The 19330-nt window shown below is 50.0% G+C and overlaps 1 pseudogene; it reads right to left on the bottom strand.

Moving 5' to 3' along the window:
* Positions 1 to 247: 247 nt before the first annotated feature.
* Positions 248 to 18284, bottom strand: LOC139361019 (ATP-dependent 6-phosphofructokinase, platelet type-like; annotated as a pseudogene).
* Positions 18285 to 19330: the final 1046 nt, after the last annotated feature.

Here is a 19330-nt window from a genome sequence, read left to right as displayed (position 1 = left end):
CATGTCTACTCTGGCAAGAGTCATCGGAGAGTTCCAAATTAGGGCCCAGTGAGGATGGTGGCTTGGACTGGATGAGAAGCTGGCTATCAGATTTTTCAAACCCCCACCTTGGTGGTCTTAACATGCAGTTAGGATTGCAATCAAGAGGCCGAGTAGATAAGATTCCTGTGTTCTCTTTTACTTTCTAAGGAGAGCAGGAGCCTGTGGTCCAGGCCCAGGGTCCTGGCCTGCTGCTGTGGATGGAAACTGACACATAGCAAATATGTAACGGTAAGTAAACATGGCAATCCCCTTGGCCTGTGTAAACTACTGGCTTTGTTCTCCTTTTATGACTTGCACATAGTTCAGTGATCCCTATAAAAATATTTTGATAATCTTTGCCCACAAAACTGCAGAGAAAACCTTTAGTAGCCACCCTACTTGGAGTTGTAGGCAAATGTTTAATACGCACATCTGAAAGCATGAGACACAGTCCACAGACAGCACGCACTGGAGTTGGTGGGGCACACGGGCGGTGACAGGTGCTCACTGATTAGGTTTTAATGTCAATAATACCTGCATAAAGTGCTGATCAATAACTTAAGTGTTACAAAAATGGATGGTCCACGGTGAGTCCAGGTTGCAGGCACGTGCAGGTGGGACTGGGTCAGAGGCTCCAGGGCTGCACGTGCTCTAGCCGGCCTGAGTCTGATATGTTGTAGCTGACCTTGTATTTGGCCAGGATCTTCATGAGGAACCGCAGCTTGAGCCACCACCGTTCTTTGGGAATCCTGTGCCTGTAGAGGGAAGGGGGGGGGACAGCAGTGAGGCTGGGAGATGCCACGGCCAGCACAGCGAGTGGTCTTGCCAGAAACACGGGGGTTGTAGGGTCGGCTGAATCAACTAGATGATAAAGCCAATTTCAAGATCAAACAAAACCATTGTTTTTATATTTCTAAAAATTCTTCCCAAAGACCTAGAGGTAGTTTGTTGTTGTTTTGAGACAGAGTGTCGTTCTGTCGCCAGGCTGTAGAGCAGTGGTGCAATCTCAGCTCACTGCAACCTCTGCCTCCCAGATTCAAGCAGTTTCTCCTGCCTCAGCTTCCTGAGTAGCTGGGACTCTAGGTGTGCGCCACCACGCCCGGCTACTTTTTGTATTTTTAGTAGAGACGGGGTTTCACCATGTGGGCCAGGCTGGTCTCGATCTCTTGAGCTAGTGATCCACCCACCTAGGCCTCCCATAGTGCTGGGATCTTAGGCATGAGCCACCGTGCCTGGCCAAGACCTAATATTTTTTAACTGAGCTTCAGAAAAGCTAGTTCCTCAAACCCCTGAATGAGTTGCCGAACGCAACAGCAATGGACATTCCCCTGTCCTGTACTCACATTGGCTGGGTTTGCTAAGGCAATAAGACCCCGACTTATTCAAAATCCATTTGGTTCTTCAGCTCTGCCACAGGTTGAAAAATAAAGTTTCTTTTGCTGATTCCCAGCACACAAATGGAATCATCGGTGGTCAATGTTTTTCCTATAAAAGGTTTAAAAACAGATTAACACTGCCCTGTCCCATGGGCAGGTGGGGGAGCAGAATCACGGGGTGAGATTCCTGGGAACCATGCTGAACCTGGCCTGGAGGCCTGGGGGAGGCTGAGAACAGCTGTGTAGTGTGGCCAGCGCCTGGCCTGGGCTTGCACAGCTCTGCTCTTGTGGGATCACCCTGATGGCTTCCTGGAAAGCAGCTTTTGTTTTTTCTCTCAGTGGAGAGAATTTTTCACTAAATAGTGGAATAGGGAAATTACTTTAAATTATGGCAAAACACTAATAAGAAATTGATGCTCACGTATACACACACTGAGGCACGAGAAGCATCCGTAGCTAAATTAGCAAGAGAAAATGGATGTAGAAAGAATCAGTCAGTTATTCAAAAAGACAAACCGATTGAAACTATTCACACCACTGTTTTTTGTAGACTGTCATTCTTCTAAGTCAGACATTGGCAGTGATAATGGATTGCCCTAATAAAAGCACACGTCTGGTATGACTGAAGAAAGCTGAGGGGGGTGGGGGTGAGAAAGATGCTGGCACAAATAACCACTCAGGAATGAGTAGGGACCAGCCATGTTGGAACCATTAACAAGAGTAATGTGTCATGTTTTCTAAAACTTTTCAACTTATCTAAAGATTTGTTAGAATATGTAACTTACAAAACTGATTTAAGGAAAAACATGCATAGTTCTACAAACACAAACAATTCATTCAGCAGCCAAATCTTCCTCAAAACTGGAAGTTCTGATGGATGGAGTCATAAGGAGATTGTCCTACCAAACATCCCCAAAATAGAAGGCCCCACTTCAACTGTGAGGGAAACTGCGGGCTGACGCTCAGGATCTCCAGAGCAAAAAGCCTACACAAAAGAACTTCAGGTTGAATCTAGCAGTGATAAAAGAGAACATGTCACGCACACCCAGGAATCCAAGGTTGGTTAAATAGCAATGCTCAGAAACCAGCAGGAGTTAGAACATCACACGCAGCTCAGTACTGAACAAGGAACCAGCAGCCTACTTCTCCCCGATAGGACAGCATTTTCACCAAGGCAGACGGCCTCCCTCCCCGGACCCCTTACTTCTACCCTGGGCCTCCCTGAGTTTCGCAGTGATCCACTCCGTAGCTCTGGCAGAGATTTTGGTTCCAAAGTTTCTATCAAATGGAGAAGGTGCCCCACCCTGTTGGGGGTTAGAGTCATATGAAATATCAGTTATACAGTCACACTTTGCTGTGAAATAGAAATGACGATTTCTATTTCACAGAATTTATGTTTTTGTTTCTAAGTCTTTAGGGATAGCTGGAACAGAACAAAACAAAATCTGTGATTCCTGTAGCCTGAACTCAGCCTGCTAAGCAAAAGTATCAAGTGTTCCCCCCTGCCCAGTAAGAGAAGGATTTTAATAAATGGAACGAGTCAACTAACCATCTCCAATATTTTAAAATCTTAAATCAAGGTTTCATAGACTCATCTGGGGTGGGGATGGGTCACAGCTTTAAGAATCTGATAACCGTTGTAGATTCTTTGACAAAGTCACACAGACGCCTACTATTTCATCATTTCAGGGGATTCATGAGCTCTCTGAAATAAGTTCACGGGCTCTGGTTTAAAAGTATAAAGAATACGAGGTGGTGAAGGAGGAGTGTGTGGGAGTTAGGAATCCTGGACCGCTGTGTCCCAGGCTCAACTCATAACATGCGTGTGCCTGCATGCAGCTCATTCCAGGTCATTCTGATTTGAGGGTGAGTGTCAAGTATCTTACACGTCTGATAATCCAGTTTAAATCTTAGGAAGCTCCGGTTTTTAACCTGATGCCGTGTTTAGTTTGAATAAGCATTTCCAAGTAATGGGGGTGTCACTGTTTTCATGAAAGCTGACAGTTCCCTTAAAATCCCCATTACTCAAACCTCACCAATGAATAGAAGCCTAAAGCTGCTGATGTTTGGCATGACTTAAAAGTTTAGATGTTTTGGCTGGGCATGGTGGGGATCACGCCTGTAATTCTGGCATGTTGGGAGGCTAAGGTGGGCGAATCACCTGAGGTCAGGAGTTTGAGATCAGCCTGGCCAACGTGGTGGAACTCCATCTCGACTGAACATACAAAAATTGGTTGGGCGTTGTAGTGGGCGCCTGTACACCCATCTACTCGGAAGCCTGAGGCAGGAGAATCTCTTGAACCTGGAAGGTGGAGGTTGCAGTGAGCCAAGATTGCACCACTGCACTCCAGCCTGGGCAACAGAACAAGACTGTCTCAAAAAAAAAAAAAAAAAGTCTCCCAGCTAACTGGGAGTATGCGTATACTTCAGATCATTTTGTTGTATAGTCACAACACATGCGACACAACAAACCGACCCAGGATGTCGATTTCACCTAAGCCCAGGTAACAGGGAGTCATGAAATCTTGTGCTGTCTTGCTCTGTCCCACCCAGAACGTGAATCATCCCTGTGCCCTAAAGTCTCCATGCTGTCTGTGCCTCGTGCCCCTGAGTCACTCAGTAGCCACCTTGGTTATCAGATGGTTATCAGCCCCCACCCCCTTATGTATACAGGGGGCGGGTACTATCCCCAGGTCCAGGCACCCACTGGAGTCTTGGGACACATTCCCTGAGGCTAAGGGGGATGACTGTATTTCCTCCTTCCTTCATAAACATCAGGTGTTAGAGAAATGATTGCGAGATATCTAATAGAGTAAGACTATAAAGCAAAAGTTTTAGTTGTCTAAATGCAAGAAAGTCTTTAGAGCAACACACCACAACTCTCTTCTGCATATGCCCAGTGTGCAGTGCACTCCAGCAGCGAAGAAATTACCACTCATCCAGCCCAAAGTCACCAGAACCTAAGAACCGCGGTGTGACAGTGACCGTAAGATCAGCCCTGGTCTCTCACTCACCTGAGCACAAGGCTCCTCTGGATGGTGGTCTTTATTTTCTCCGTCAGGTGCTCCACATTGGACTGGAAAAGAGTATTTTGTTAATCAGACAATAAACTTATGCTAAGCACCCACTGTGTGCCAGGCCCTGCAGGGCGGGAAGTGCCAACCAAGCGTGGCGGTGAGTGGGGCCAAGGAGGTTGCAAGCTCTCACGGCTCAGGTCTCGGGGAGCCTCCCCCAGGCGGGGAGAGCATGTCTGCAGCGATGAATGCTGAGCGCAGGGCACAGTGAGCAGCCCTCATGGCGGCCACTAGAAATGCCTTCCAGAATCAACAGGGTCCCTCTGAAGACGATAATTCCGTGATTGGCCTAGCACTCATTCACGGCTCTATTGCCCCTTATTTATTTTCATGACAATGTTCTACTCGGCGCTCTCAGCGGAAAAGAACGAAACCCCATCTCTACTGAAAAATACAAAAAACTAGCCGGGCGAGATGGTGGGCGCCTATAGTCCCAGCTACTCGGGAGGCTGAGCACTCGGGAGGCTGAGGCAGGAGAATGGCGTGAACCAGGGAGGCAGAGCTTGCAGTGAGCTGAGATCCGGCCACTGCACTCCAGCCTGGGCGACAGAGCAAGACTTCGTCTCAAAAAAAAAAAAAAAAAAAAAAAAAATTATATATATATATAAATTTTATAAGAGATAAAAAAAAAAAACCAGTACACCTGTTTGGGGCAGCTCCATTATCATCTTATGGGACCCACTGCTGACAGCAACATCACAATGCAGTGAACGACTCCACAAGCAGTCACTTTGACACAGTGAAGAAATTCATGATTCACATGTCATAATTAGTGACAACACCAAGGCCCTTTTTACTTGATCTATTTGGCTCAGAAACAAGTAACATCCTAACTTTTTAAAAGACAACGGTGCTGGGCACGATGGCTCACGCCTATAATCCCAGCACTTTGGAAGGCCAAGGTGGGCAGATCACGAGGTCAGGAGTTCAAGACCAGCCTGACCAACATGGTGAAACCCCATCTCTATTAAAAATACAAAAATTAGGTGGGCATGGTGGCATGCGCCTGTAATCCCAACTACTCAGGAGGCTGAGGCAGGAGAATGGGAGTCGGAGGTTGCAGTGAGCCAAGATCATGCCACTGCACTCCAGCCTGGGTGACAGAGTAATATATAACATATATTTATTTATATAACTAACTAAAGACAATTGTTCAGTTGCATTTTATCTGCCAAGGCCTGTCCTCCTGCATGGAGTTTAGCAACTTTGAACACTGCAGGGTCCAGGCCGGGATTCTGCTGTGCCGTCGAAGCAGGGGCAGACCCCGGGGTCGGCGACACCCTTCCCTAAAAGAGCCACAGATGCCAAGAAACCACGGCTGTGTCTGTGTCAGTTTAGAGGCAGACGCAGCATCAGAGGCCTCAAGATTTAAAAGAAGCTGCAGCCAGCTCCAGAGCCAGTCGCAGACGTGGGTGGTGACTGTCAGCGGAGGCACTCAACTCGTTTGTGACAGAAGTGAGAAAACATTACACAACAGACTACATCAAAAAAACAAGCTTGTGTTTCACACAAGAGACTAGAAGGTGTCCTCAACCAGGCACGTCCGCCATCACCTGACACTCGGGAGAGGCACCTGGGCGATGCGAAGGGCATCAAGTGTGGTGTGTTCGGTAGCACCTCCGTCTCCATGCCCCCTCGAAAAGCAAACCACCCTAGACACGATGATTCGCTCCGCAGCACCGAGAGGATCCCAAGGGGACGGTCCCCTGAGGCCAGCCCCGTCACATACCTGCAGATCCCCAATGTCGAAGGGCTCTTCGAAAATGTATGCAGCATCGGCTCCGGCCGTGAGCCCCCCCATGTTGGCCAGGTAGCCACAGTAGCCGCCCATGGTCTTGATGAACACGCGCCGCTTGGTTCCGCTGGCAAACTGTTGATGCGGTCGCAGGTCTGGTCAGAGAAGAGATCAGTCACTCCAGCCTAGGGCCAGGGTGCACCCATCATCCCAGAGCTCCCCTACCAGTGAGTGCAGCAAAGCCCCACACCGCGCCTGAGCATGCGGTCCCAGCATCGCACAGGGGTGAAGGGTGTGCAGCAGCCGGGATGTGCCTCGGAGTGGGTGTGAACATGCCCCCCCCGCCAGCCACCTGGAGGTGACCTCGATGACCTGTGGTCGGGACCTGGCCATCTGCCGCTCCCTTCTCCCAGGCCCCATAGGAGGAGACTGAAAAGACGACCCCATAAGCCAGCTCACTCCATGCTGCTCTCTGACTGTCCCTGCTGAAGCAGCTTTCACCAGACACGGACAAGGTTAGGTGTGAGCTGAGAAGTTAGGGGGCTGTCACCTGCCAGCTTTGTCCATGGGAACAGCTGTGCTATTCTATTTTCTTCAGAAAAGCTCCCTGTGATTTTAGAGTTGTGGCCGTCTTCCATCCATTGGTGAATGTTACATTAATAGAAACTCTACTCAAAGGCAGATGGTGGTTCTTACACCCAGGCGCCTGGGGGTCTTTCGGATAGCATAGGCATGAGGTCCCAGAGTGAAATGTCTGCCATCCGCCCTCCACAAGGACCCAAGCTCAGCAGGGAGAAAAACAGCAGAGAAATGCATCGGCCACCTTCCCACCCACACACCAGTCTGGGCTACAGCGCCCTCTCCTGGCACTCTGCAAAGCCTCTGCCTGGGCCTCAGCTCCCACCCCGGCCCCCTCTAATCTGTTCACACAGACTGGAGACCCATCTATAAAAAACATAAATCTGATCAGTTCTTGGTTCATTCAAAACCCTTTGCTCACTTCAAGTACACGTCAAGCCTTTCTCTGGAATCCCTGGCCCCTCCTGCTTCTGACACCAGGTCCGGCTCTAGCTCCAGCCACCCCAGGTCCTCCTCGGGCCTCTCCATATGCTGGCCGCTATGTGCATCACATTCAGGCACAGTGGTGGCAGGAGAGCAGCCCCCAAAGGAATCCCGGTCCTAATCCCTGGAACCTGGGGATGTTCCCTCATGAGGTGATAAAGGTGAATCCTGAGGACTACCCAGGTGGACCCTAAGTGCCACCACCTGCATCGGCAGATGAGAGGTGCAGAGGCCCTGGAGCAGGATGCTGCACAGCCACATGGGAGGAGGAGGTGCCAGGGAACAAGGCGTGCAATGCCCGGGGCTCTGGGCACCTGAATGGGCCATGAGGGACTCTCCTGGAGCAAACACTCTGGCCTTAGCCCATGGCTCCCACCCTCCAGAGCTGTGCGAGAGTGAGTAGTATTTTCCAGCCCCAGGTGTGTGGTCAGGGTCACAGTGGCCACGGGACACACACAGGCACCTTCCTCAGCTCTGACCCCAAGGGAAATGTCATTTCCTCAGGAAAACGTCACCTGGTTTCTAGGACCGCAAAGTTCCCTCTGTCAGGGGCCCTCGGGGCACCCCATGTCCTCTCTCCATAGAAATCACCACGGTGTCTCCCTGTAGTTACCTCGTGGTTATTTGACTTGCAGTCCTCACTAGGCTGCACATTCCATGAGGGCAGGAACTGTGGGCTGGGCTTACACCACTGCACTATCAGCAGGACCCGGCCAAGCCCCCACAGCAGGCGCTCAAGAAATGATTGTCTCTGAATGACACAAGCACAGTATTCCCCAGCCAGCCAGCCAGCCGTCCGTCCGTCCGTCCGGGTCAAGGGCTGATCCTGCAGGATTCCCTAACAGGCCTCCATGGGACTCAACCAAGAGTAAAAGCACGAAGTGGGAGTGTGGACTTGAGACTGGGAGCCACACGAGAGTCTGTGCACCAAAGTTTAACACCCACTGGGAAATTTTCACTTGAGTACTTCGGATGAAATTTAAAAGCACATTTTGTTGAATAAACACAGGCTTGATCAAACCATTCCAACCTATACTTCATTTCTTTGGCAGATTCTTTTCCTCCCAAAATAATTGGTTGACGTATTCAAAACTGAACATGGGCTCTAGTTAGAGGGCCACTTTGCATTGTGTAAAAGCCCAGATGGGGAGAGAAACAGGCAATGGGAAGAATTACTGTCTTTGTGCTTAGGGAGGACAGAGGACAGAAACCCATCAAGGGTCCAAAGAGCCCACAACTGCCTTCTTGAAGGGCCAGTGCAGAATTCTGAGGGTTTCACTCTTCCACCTGTCTGTAATTGGGTCTCTAATTGTGATCTAAGACTTAAGATGCTGTAAGGCTTTCAGACTTTCCCTTTGTCTTAGAGAATCCCAGGCACGGGAAGAAAAATGTTGGTGGGGCATCAGGACCCCCAGAGGCACAAAGCCTCATAGATTATGTCTCCAACTGAATCTCCCCCGCAGCCCACCCTGAGTTGGGGAATTACTGTCACTCGTTCAAAGAATGACATCAACTGCTTAATGGCAAAAGAATTCTGCAGGCAAAGCAGCTCTCCCAAGAGGCTGATTTGTGCCCGAGCGTGTCTGAGTTCTGGTCCCGCCAGGCTGCCGCTGTGGGTGTGTAGAACAGTGGAGCCCTGACAGCTGAGCCATGCCCCCAACCGTGTGCTCCTCTGAGTGTAAACGCAGTGACAGCTGGGATGGAAGTGTCTGCCTTTGCTGGAGCTTAGATACAGCTTTCCTGTACTCTCTCCTCATTACCAAGATGGCATCTGAAGCCTGAACTAGCTTCTAAAAATAGCAAGTCACTCTGGCCGTGCCTCAGGCAATTAGTCGAAGTAGCACTGACAAGGAGGCGGCCAATCCCAAGCGTGGACCTGCGTGGACAGCAGTTGTGAGTGGCACTTGTCAGGCAGAGCCTGTGACCTCAGCCATTCTTGCCTCACAATGGGATGCGCCCAGCAGACACAACCCCTTGTAAGGGCACACACACTATCCTGCTAGGAAATTCCCCAAGGAGTCCCATGGGAGCAGGAGCCCCAGGCTACAGTTCAAACATCACCAGCACTTTGCTCCATTGGTGTTAAGAAACATAAATTGGTGGTGAAAGATAAGGTGGTGTTTGCTACAGTGTTAAGATAGAAAAAAGGCACTGACTTCTCTGTGAGAACCACCTTGTTCTGTGAATCTGCAGGGAGGCCAGTTTTCCCATGACTGGTATCCCTCATGGCAGCCGAGCCTCTGCTGAAGTCGGTGGCCAGAAGGGGCAGGGGGTGGGGCTCCCATCCCTGCTACAGCAAGGGACCTGCAGCAAAGCACAGCCGCTGGCCGGGGTAGTGCTGCGCTGAGTGCGGGGTGCAAGGGTGGAAGCATGTGTGGACATCTACAAGGTGCTAAAGGAGAGTGAAGCCAGCGATGGCTGGACCTTAATGGCATTCAGTGAACAGAGGTCAAGCGCGGGGGCCCAAGGAAGTCCAGGGAACAAGCCAGGGCCAGCCTCTGCCAGGCCAGTACAGCACCAGGGAACGCAACAGGGAGAAGCCCAGGAGAGAGATGGCCCTCAACTCGAGTGGGAGGCACAGGAGGCTGCAGTCGACCTCACGACCCCTCCACTCCCTTCCCTGCACTGGAACTCAGTTCTGAAGGAAGAAGCCAGAACAGAACTACTGTTTTCCTGGGTTCTGTGCGAAGCTGAACTAAGGAGTCTCCAACAGGGCTGGGAGTTTTCACCGCAAACTCCGGAGCTGGTTCGGACGTGAACATTTAAGCTAAAGGCCAGCGGCTGCTCTCCAGGAGACACCCGGCGGCCAATCCACTGACATGACCCCACGTGCCAAAGTGGCCACCATCCCGTCTGCAGCCGAGTGAGGACCCTTTCTGCAGCAAAGGCCTGTGGAACTACCACAGGTCCTCATGTCCAGCTCATGACCATAGAGGTTGGTCAGCTTATCAGGGACCTGAGGGGCCACCTTGCAGGTGTCAGCATCACGCCCATAACCAGCAGAATCCACTCCTCCCAAAGCACATGTTGGTGAAACTGCCTGCCCAGGAGGGCATGATCTCGGCTCTCTAAAGAACCTCTCATCTCAACAGGAAGGCTGTGGTTCCAGGCAGCGGCCCCCAGTGGTCACAGCTCTGTCCCATATCTCGTACGTACCAGGCACTCAAACCCCTTCCTGCAGGCTCCCACAGCTGGCCCTGCAGCCTCGCTACTCAACGCAGGCAGGAGAGGCCGGCTCCAGAGAAAAGGTGCTCAAAACTCCCCTAGTCTAGGTGGGATAGAAACACGACCCCAAGGACTGGATATATCATCTCACTTTTAATCAATAAAGACAGGTTCTCCCTAAGGCAGAGAAGCTAAAAAATTTACCCTGTTCTGGCCAGTGTGACTGACATAAAGCCAAGCTAACAAAGGGTGGGGGGGAAAGAGTAATAATAAATCTGGCTCATTCTTAGCACAGAAGAAACAAATTGCTAAAATAAAATAAAGAAAGCAATGGGAGGAAACGGGGTTCTCTTACCTGGACAACAGCAGTCAGGCCAGTGTCGGCGCCCAGGCTTATTTCTGTGCCCGGGACATTGTTGTTAATCGTGGCCGGCACCACACACAGGGGGATGCAAAGCTCCCGGTGGCGGCCTTGCGCCTCGGCCATGTCGCACGCGCTCTTGTAAGCCTGAAGCACCAGGGCCAAGTGGTTAGCGGGGGTGCTGGGTGCTCACCTGCCAGCCCCAGGGCCTCCGCTGAGGTCCAGGAAGGGAAAGGAGGGACCTGAGTCATCAGGGGAAGCCAGTTCATGTGGGTCAGGGGACCAAGGGGAGCTCTGGAGGCCATGTGGGAGCAGGACAGGCCTCAGCGACACAGGGGGCTGCCTGGGCACAGCCCAGGTCCTCATGAAAGGGGAGGCCTGCAGGCAGCACAGCAGGGTGGGTGTGAGGCCGGCAGCAGAGCAGCTTGCAGGCAGCAGCGAGTTAGTCACGAGCGGGACAGCTCAGCTCTCAGCATCTCATCGTGGGTAAGGGAGGCCAGGGCGGTCAGGACGTTTAAAGGCAAAGCCAGTCCTGTAGCTTTCTGTAGGCAGGCCACAATCAGTGGTATGGGGCACACAGCTGTAAGGACCACACTAAGTGACCGCCTTCATCATGCAGAAGCAGCCTCCACGCGCAGGCAGGGAAGGAGGCGGGCAGCTGGATTACCAGTGGGCCACACTCAGCCCCACGCCACATCTCTGCTCTCCGGCGGGAAGTCACACACAAAGCCACACAGGCGAGCAAGAACCTGAGTTGCTGCTCTGGGGTTCCACTGGGAAATGGGCTCTGGTGTCAGAAAGGGGAGCGGTTCTTGAGCCCGTGTGCACCGGGCTTTTTCAGGCTCCACCTCAGGGTGTTAACCAAGATAACAGCAGAACAGGTCCACATGCCCACTGTTCCCAGCTCCAAGTGGCCCCACACAGCAAGGTGTTTTTGTCATCCACTTGGTGGCAAAATCAACTATTTATGGACTTGGACGTGTCCCTCTTACTGTGAATATCCCCACATCTGCTGCAGAAATGCTACTGTTGGGATGCAAGACAGGTCCCACATCTCCCCGGGAGAGTTGGACAGTGAGCGACCCAGGCTCTGCAGCCCTGGTGCAACCCAAAGCATCCCAAGGCCAGGAGGCCGTGTGGGCCGAGGACTTCAGACAGTGGGTGCAGATCCGTGGCAGGTGAGTTCACAGCATGGTGGGTAGCAGGGTAAGGTGGGTGGGTCAGTGCTGAGTGACCACGAGGTGAGCTGTGAGCAGGGGCCCCCGTGCCCCCATGGCATGGCCTCCACGTCCACCCAGACCCAGCACATGCCCAGCTCTTGGGCTGCTCTGTACAGGCTCTGCCTTGCAGGCTCTGGCCATGGCAGTTTTTGCAGGACTTCAATCCAAATGCCAGCCTGCTTCCCAGCCAGAAACACTCATCTGGGGATATTGGCTGGCCTGGTGCCCAGGATGTGGCCCTGGCAGCACTACCACGTGGGGGGCTCCTTATGCTCTTCAGACAGGTGATGTCACTCCTTTATTGTGGAATACCCTAGCCCAGGACTAACCAAGACTGGCTGCGGGAAGCTGGCTGCTTCTCCAAGAAGCCCTCACTGGAAGCCAGAGGGTGTGGGTGACCTGGGGCCAAGGAGGGGCCTGAGGCACACAAGTGGGCAGGTGGGGGTGTCTCGGCTCCTTAACTCCGCCTTGAAATCTGTGAGAATGGCCACATTGCTGCAAATCCTCTCTCCCCTCTTCCCTGTCGCTCCTCTTTTCCTTCCTTCAGTCTCCAAAAAAGGGGAGGGAAGACTTCAAGATGGGGAGAGACCCTGCCCAGAAAAGCATAAAGCTCTCAAGACCAAACACAGCCGGGCCCCTGGGTCCATAGTGGGGCCACTATGACAAGGAATTACTCACAAGGCTGTAGTCACCGCCACCTTCGCGAAACCTGACAGCAGCGTGACACCCACCTACTGTGTTTCTGATGTGACCTGATCAAGCTTACAGGACAGAATAATGCACCAGCCAGCACTAAGGAATGAAAGGAGTCCAACCGAAACTCCCTGCAGTCATATCCTGAGAATGTGTAACACCTGCTCTGAGGTATTTCATTCCTTCTGTTCTGCCAGAAAGACCCACTCACCAGCGCCGCATAGATTCTGAGGGGCTGTGGCGTCAGCTAAGCATCAATGCTGCCAAGAAGGAAATCACGAGGATGACGACTTCACCACATCAGATCCGCCCAGGGCTTCTGAAGCACAACATGGCCACGTCCTGAGCCAGACTCCTGCTATGGAGCCCGTCCTTTGCTTGGAGGGACTTTCCGCAGCGTCCCTTGTCTCCAGCCCCAGATGCTGGGAGCATCCCTTCTCCCAGTTCTAACCAGAAACCTTCCTGGATGGCGCAAACATCCCCTGGGGCACAATCACCCCAATAAGAATCACCAAATTTACTGAACAACTGGAGTCATCCACAGACCTCAAACATAAATGCTGCCCAGGGCCAGGCCATGAGTCATGGGTCACAGAGGGTGTTGGCCGGACAGGAAAGAGACGCTCACTCCCACACATCCTCAGGCTCCAACGGCTTCAGGACAGTGGCTGGAGCGACCGGAGCCATCCACGTCAAGTCGCCTCACGCCCTCATTTCCTGAGTTCGCCACCAGCTCCTGTGTTCTACAGCCAGGCGAGCCCAGTTCAGACCCAAATCCAAACCTTCTCAGGATTCACCCTGTTTGGCCATCAGTAAACAGGGCTCTGGAGAAAACAGCTGCCATGTTCACATCTCAGTCCCTCTCCCTTCAGGGGTGCAGAGAGGGACCCTCAGCGGCTTTCTCGTCCCTGCCCCAGCTCCCGAGCAGCTGCAGCATTCGCCAGGGTGACCTCAATCAGCCGACGTCACTCACCCATCACGAGACTAGAACCACAGCACTCCCAAGACAGCCTCATTCCTCGGAGCTCAGGATCAGAAGGGCAATGAGGACACACACATACACTTACCAAGGTGGCTGTGCCTGGCCAACGGGAGGCTCAACTAACTACACACTCCAGTTCTTTCTCTATTGTAATCAGTTAACTTAAGGCCCAGCGTGGTGGCTCATCCCTATAACCCCAGTGGCTTTGAGAGGCCAAGACGGGGGTACTGCCTGAGCCCCGAAGTTTGAGACCAGCCTGGGCAACACAGGGAGACCTCGTCTCTGTAGAAATACAAAAAATTAGCCACGCACGGTGGCAAGTACGTGTAGTCCCAGCTACTCAGGAGGCTGAGGTGGGAGGATCGCCTAAGCCTGGGAGGTCGAGGCTGCAGTCAATCGTGATTGCATCACTGCACTCCAGCCCGGGAAACAGAGGCCCTGTCAAAAAAAAAAAAAAAAAAAAAAAAGAAAGAAAAAGAAAAAAAAAGAAAAGAAAATGAAATTGTTTAACCTAGCTTTAAGAAACTGGAATGAATGAAAAACTGAATTTAAAACAATCGCATAATAAATCACACAGTCCCTCCAAGGGAAGTCAAAGCGGGTGGAACTGATCATTTGCGGGGTGTTTGCCTCACGTATTTTGGTTTTCAAATTTTGACCCTACACATTTGTTACATATTTACAATCTAAAAAAAAAAAAGTTAATTATAGCGGAGGACCCTGGAATTAAAGAGAGATTTTCTTCATGCCCGAAAGTGTACATCACATACCACAAGGATCTATGCTTTGTGTGGAAACTTGAAAATAAAAAAAGTCACAGAGAGATCAACACCAGCTTTGTCCCACATCTTCAGATGCCCATCTAACTGCAGTGACTGCTCTCAAATTCTCCACTCATTCCCTCTGGGTAAGTTCCAATTAGGTAACTATTAGGGAAAAAGGAAGCTTCAATACCTCCCATTGCACACCCAACTTTCACAGACCCAAAAATCCAGCTAAAGCAGGTGAAAGAGCAGTGAAAGCCATGCTGGAATCCTCTCTGTGAAACACACTCATGTTCACATTCCCAGCACGAAGGTAAACCCAGAGCCGGGCCAGCCCAGCAGCAGCAAAGCCGTGACGCCCGTCACCAGCAGAGCAGAAGCAACATCTAGGTCAGAGATTAGTGACTGCCAAAAATAAGGTGAACGTTGCCCCCAAAGCCAGTGAACACGGGAAAACCTGGACAGGTTTCCTTCACAAAGGAAGTGAAGAAAGTTTAAGACGCTCAGAAAACCAAGAAACGAGTGCTAAGCATTACTTGCCATATGAGCTGTATGTTAAAAACTTGTTTTTTTACTTACCAGCGCTAGAAATAAGTTTCATGTCAAGGGTTTACAAAAAACAAAAACAAAACAGAAAACTTTGAAAAGTATTCGTGAGAACTAAGTCACACAAGAAAAATTAAAACTTGAGAATTAGTGAAAAATTTTAGACATCAAATTTTTAAAAAATGAAATACTTCCTGAATTAGATACGGATCTTCAGACTCTCATGTGAATCACCAAGTGTGACACACAAACGTGGGGTAGGAGTATATTTCTTTCAGTTGGAAATGGCGGCACGTGTCTGCGGTCCCAGGTACTCGAGAGGCTGAGGTGGGAGGATCACCTGAGCCCAGGAGGTCGAGGCTGCAGTGAGCCGAGATCACACCACTGCACTCAAGCCTGGGTGACAGAGTAAGACCTTGTCTCACAAAGAAAAGTAAAACAAAGAAAACAAAGCAAAACAAAACAAAAAACAGAAGAATATATTTCTATGTTTTATTATTGTCTTTTGGCAAAAAAATTAGCCCCAATATTGCCTTAGATGTAATTTAACATCCCCACTTTACAAAGGGGAAAATGAGGTCAACAGCCAAGACCAAAGAGAAAACAAATGCAATGGTGCATTCAGGACAATGACTACAATTACAAAATATTCAGTTCAATTTCTACCCTCAGCATCAAGGCAGGGGTTCATCATAATGGGTATTGGATGCTCAAAGAAAATTTAGGCTCAGCATTAATAATAATTTTTTAAAAGCAAATTTTAATGCTGGTGCAATCACAGGAGACTGCGGCCCAGCCCTCCTCAGCGCTGTAGGTACTCACGGGGTCTTGGCCACAATACGTCCCCGCTGGTGGCCACACAGAAGAGGCGGTAAAACTTTTTGGGAGTGAGATAAAAAATGTTCAGAGTCTAAAAGCCTACTTTTCGGGGGTAGGGGCGGCGAAATAACGAGAAGCTCTCATTCAGGATATTTGTAAAAGGCTGTTTCTAGCGCTCGGTAGACAAAAAGGGCGGGGGCCCACAGGTTAGAGTCAGCCAGCGCCCACCTGGTGGGGCGCACACGGACTTACGTCGGTGATAGTGTTCAGGGCTGTGTCTGCCCCGATGCTGAAATCGGAACCCGGCACATTGTTGGACACAGTAGCGGGAACCATGATCATGGGCACACAGAACTCCTTGTGCTTCTCCCGGGCAGCTGACAGCTCCAGGAGTCCCATCTAAATTGATCCAGTATCTGCACGCTGGCTGCTCAGAGGCCGTGGTGTGGAACGGCCAGGACATCGCTTAGTCATACGGGGCACAAGCACGTAACTTGCCACTCCTGTCTATTTCATCAAACCCTATTTTCTCCTGAATATTGACCATAGCAAAGTCATTAGCCTTCGAGATACATTTGAAACATCAACTTGCTTTGTTCAAGAGGTTTAAGACACAAGTAAGTCTTTCTTGCCATGCTCAACACACACTGCCCGCCGTTTCTGAAGTCAGTGTTTCTGGAACAAAAGCCTCGGCCTACCCCGTGAACATTCACGCTGAGCACTGTCGCGAGTCTGCTTGACCAGCCAGCAGGGGGCAGGAGAGAGCCACAGGGGGCAGGAGAGAGCCGCAGGTGCCGCGTGGGGTCCCTGCAAAGGCGCCTCACTCCCTCAATCAAGGACAGTGCCTCTTGCCAATCCAGCGGCTTCCTCCAAGGGGAAGCAGACTCTTCAGGTGCCACCGCACTGACTTCAGACGGCTCAGCCAATGGGGCAACAGATTCAACAGAGTTCCATGTTGTTAAAGGAAAACTTCTGTTACCAGACAACCTTAATATCAGATTCAACTTAAAATAATCAACAAGATTGTTTCCAAACCAACATGCTACTAGTGCCTTATCTTTCAATGCTGCTTAAACACGGAGAAGTATGAGGAAAAAAGAGCATGGCACTTACTTCTTAAAAAATAACACCTCTTCCAGGTTCATTTTACCCATATCATAAAGACTTAGAACTGTGGATTCCCTACAGGAACGTGGAGTGGGGGTGGATCCCCACGCTGACCCAGCCTCCCCCCAGTCAGTCACCCCCCCACCTCGGGGTTCACACCTCTCCAGGCCCTGTCACTTCAACAAGGAAAGGTGGCCTCTCTGAGCTCTCTTCACAGGGAGCACCCAAACGGGAGCGAGAGAGAGACAGACACACCCACAACTACTTGAAAATCCTGAAATACAATACATATTTAAGGACTTCGTTATTAGTTTTTTTAAAACTGTAAGAACAAAGTGAGAGAATAAAGTGAGCCTAGTTTTAACCTCTCTGCCACAATAACACCGTGTACATCTGTCTTTTACTGTTTGTTCCTTCTCCAGCAGCTACTGCCTGGCTGGCTGACTGCAGGAGAAGAGCCTCTGGTACTCCCGGGAGGCCCTCGGTAAAAGCATGAGCACCACGATCATGTCTTAGGACACCGCACACGTTAGGGTCGCACACAGACCGCCGTTCCCAATGCCTAGAAGGCACTGAATGGGCCTCCTGCTCTTTGTAAATGTCAACTCTCCTAAGCTATGTTGTGTTGAAAACTTTTAACTGCAGTCCACACATACTTCTTTGTTTCCATCTTGTTTTTATCCTAGAGGCATATTATTGTAGAAAATCAAGTTTACAAGGTTGAAGGGTTTTCTGAAAGTCGACTTCTAATCCTGTAAGGAAAAAAAAAAAAAAAAGGGCCAGATGTGGTGTTCACGCCTGTAATCCTAGCAGTTTGGGAGGCCGAGGCGGGCAGATTGCTTGAGCCCAGGAGCTCAAGACCAGACTGGAAAACATGGCAAAACCCTGTCTCTACTAAAAATACAAAAAAAAAAAAGTTAGCTGGTCATGGTGACATGTGTCTATTCCCAGCTACTCAGGAAGCTGAGGTGGGAGGATCACCTGAGCCCAGGAGGTGAAGGCTGCAGTCAGCCAAGATTTGCGTCACTGCACTCCAGCTTGGGCGACAGAGTGAGACCCCGTCTCAAAAAAACAAAAAGCAAAAACAACTGTATAAATCATTACTGAAGGGAGCTGGCCGGGCACAGTGGCTCACGCCTGTAATCCCAGTACTTTGGGAGGTCGGGGTGGACAGATCACCTGAGGTCAGGAGTTTGAGACCAGCCTGGCCAATATGGTAAAACCCCATCTCTAATAAAAATACAAGAATTAGCCGGGCGTGGTGGCAGGTGCCTGTAATCCCAGCTACTCGGGCAGCTGAGACAGGAGAATCACTTCAACCCGGGAAGCAGAAGTTGCAGTGGGCCAAGATTGCGCCACTGCACTCGAGCCTGGGCAACAAGAGCAAGAGTCCACTTCAAAAAAAATAAAATTAAAAATAAAAATAAAAGGGAGCTAATGCTTTTCATTTAAGGGAAGGGAGAAGAACATTCAGTATTTATACATCTTACGCACACATCTGCAGTGGTGCCCTGAAGTATTCAAGATACACATTCCTACAAACATAGCTCAAAACTACTCACCAAGTTATATGCTAACAGCACATGCACTGCAAGAATGCTACATTATATTTTTAAAGCATCTATATCCAATGTTTTAGCATACTGGCGGTTTTGCCTTCAGGTGCTGTATGCCTAAATTGTTACATGTTTAGTCATTCATTTTAGAATTTATGACTTGCTTTAGACAAAAGAAATATATTTAAACATAAGCTACTAAATTAATGACTTAGGGGAAAAATTACTCAATTAACTTGGAAGTTAAACTTTGCAAACTGAATTTGTTGGACCTCATGTAAGCTAGATGATCAGTTTTTTAAATTGTTGTGTGTTTCCCTCGAGGATGGAAGTCTCTCCTCTTTTCTCTCATGCACTGTGCACACCACTGCAGCCTGTGCCTCTTGTCCACCGCGCCACAGTGCGGCCTGCAGTTTACCCTGTACCACGCCTTCCACACCTTAGTGACTTTCAGGTAAGTATAACCAAGAAGGAAATGAAAAGCAGATAAATGACCTCCACCCCCACATCCAGGATGCAAATGTTAAACATTCATCAAAGTAAAACCAAAAACCCATGTTAGCTCACGATTGTAACTGGCAGAGTTATGTGCATGGCAATTTTAAAAGTCTAGTTATGTAAAAACCTAATAGAAAGTCTCAAGAAATACAAAGTTTATACAAAAAGACATCTGCAAACATTGACAGTGAGGAGAGGGCTTCACTCTGCATCCAGCCTGTCCTGGAAGCCATGGCCAAATGCCAGGTTGTATAGATCCGAAAAGCAGAAAAAAACAAGTGTTGAAATGTGTACAGTCTCAGCAATGTCCAAATTCAATGTAAGATGCTCAGAAACCTTGAATTTCCAATC

Source organism: Macaca nemestrina, assembly GCF_043159975.1.
Source record: "Macaca nemestrina isolate mMacNem1 chromosome 2 unlocalized genomic scaffold, mMacNem.hap1 SUPER_2_unloc_1, whole genome shotgun sequence".
NCBI classification, from domain to species: Eukaryota; Metazoa; Chordata; class Mammalia; order Primates; family Cercopithecidae; genus Macaca; species Macaca nemestrina.
Note: the sequence above shows the minus strand (reverse complement) of the source record. Positions and strands in the feature narration are given on the sequence as shown.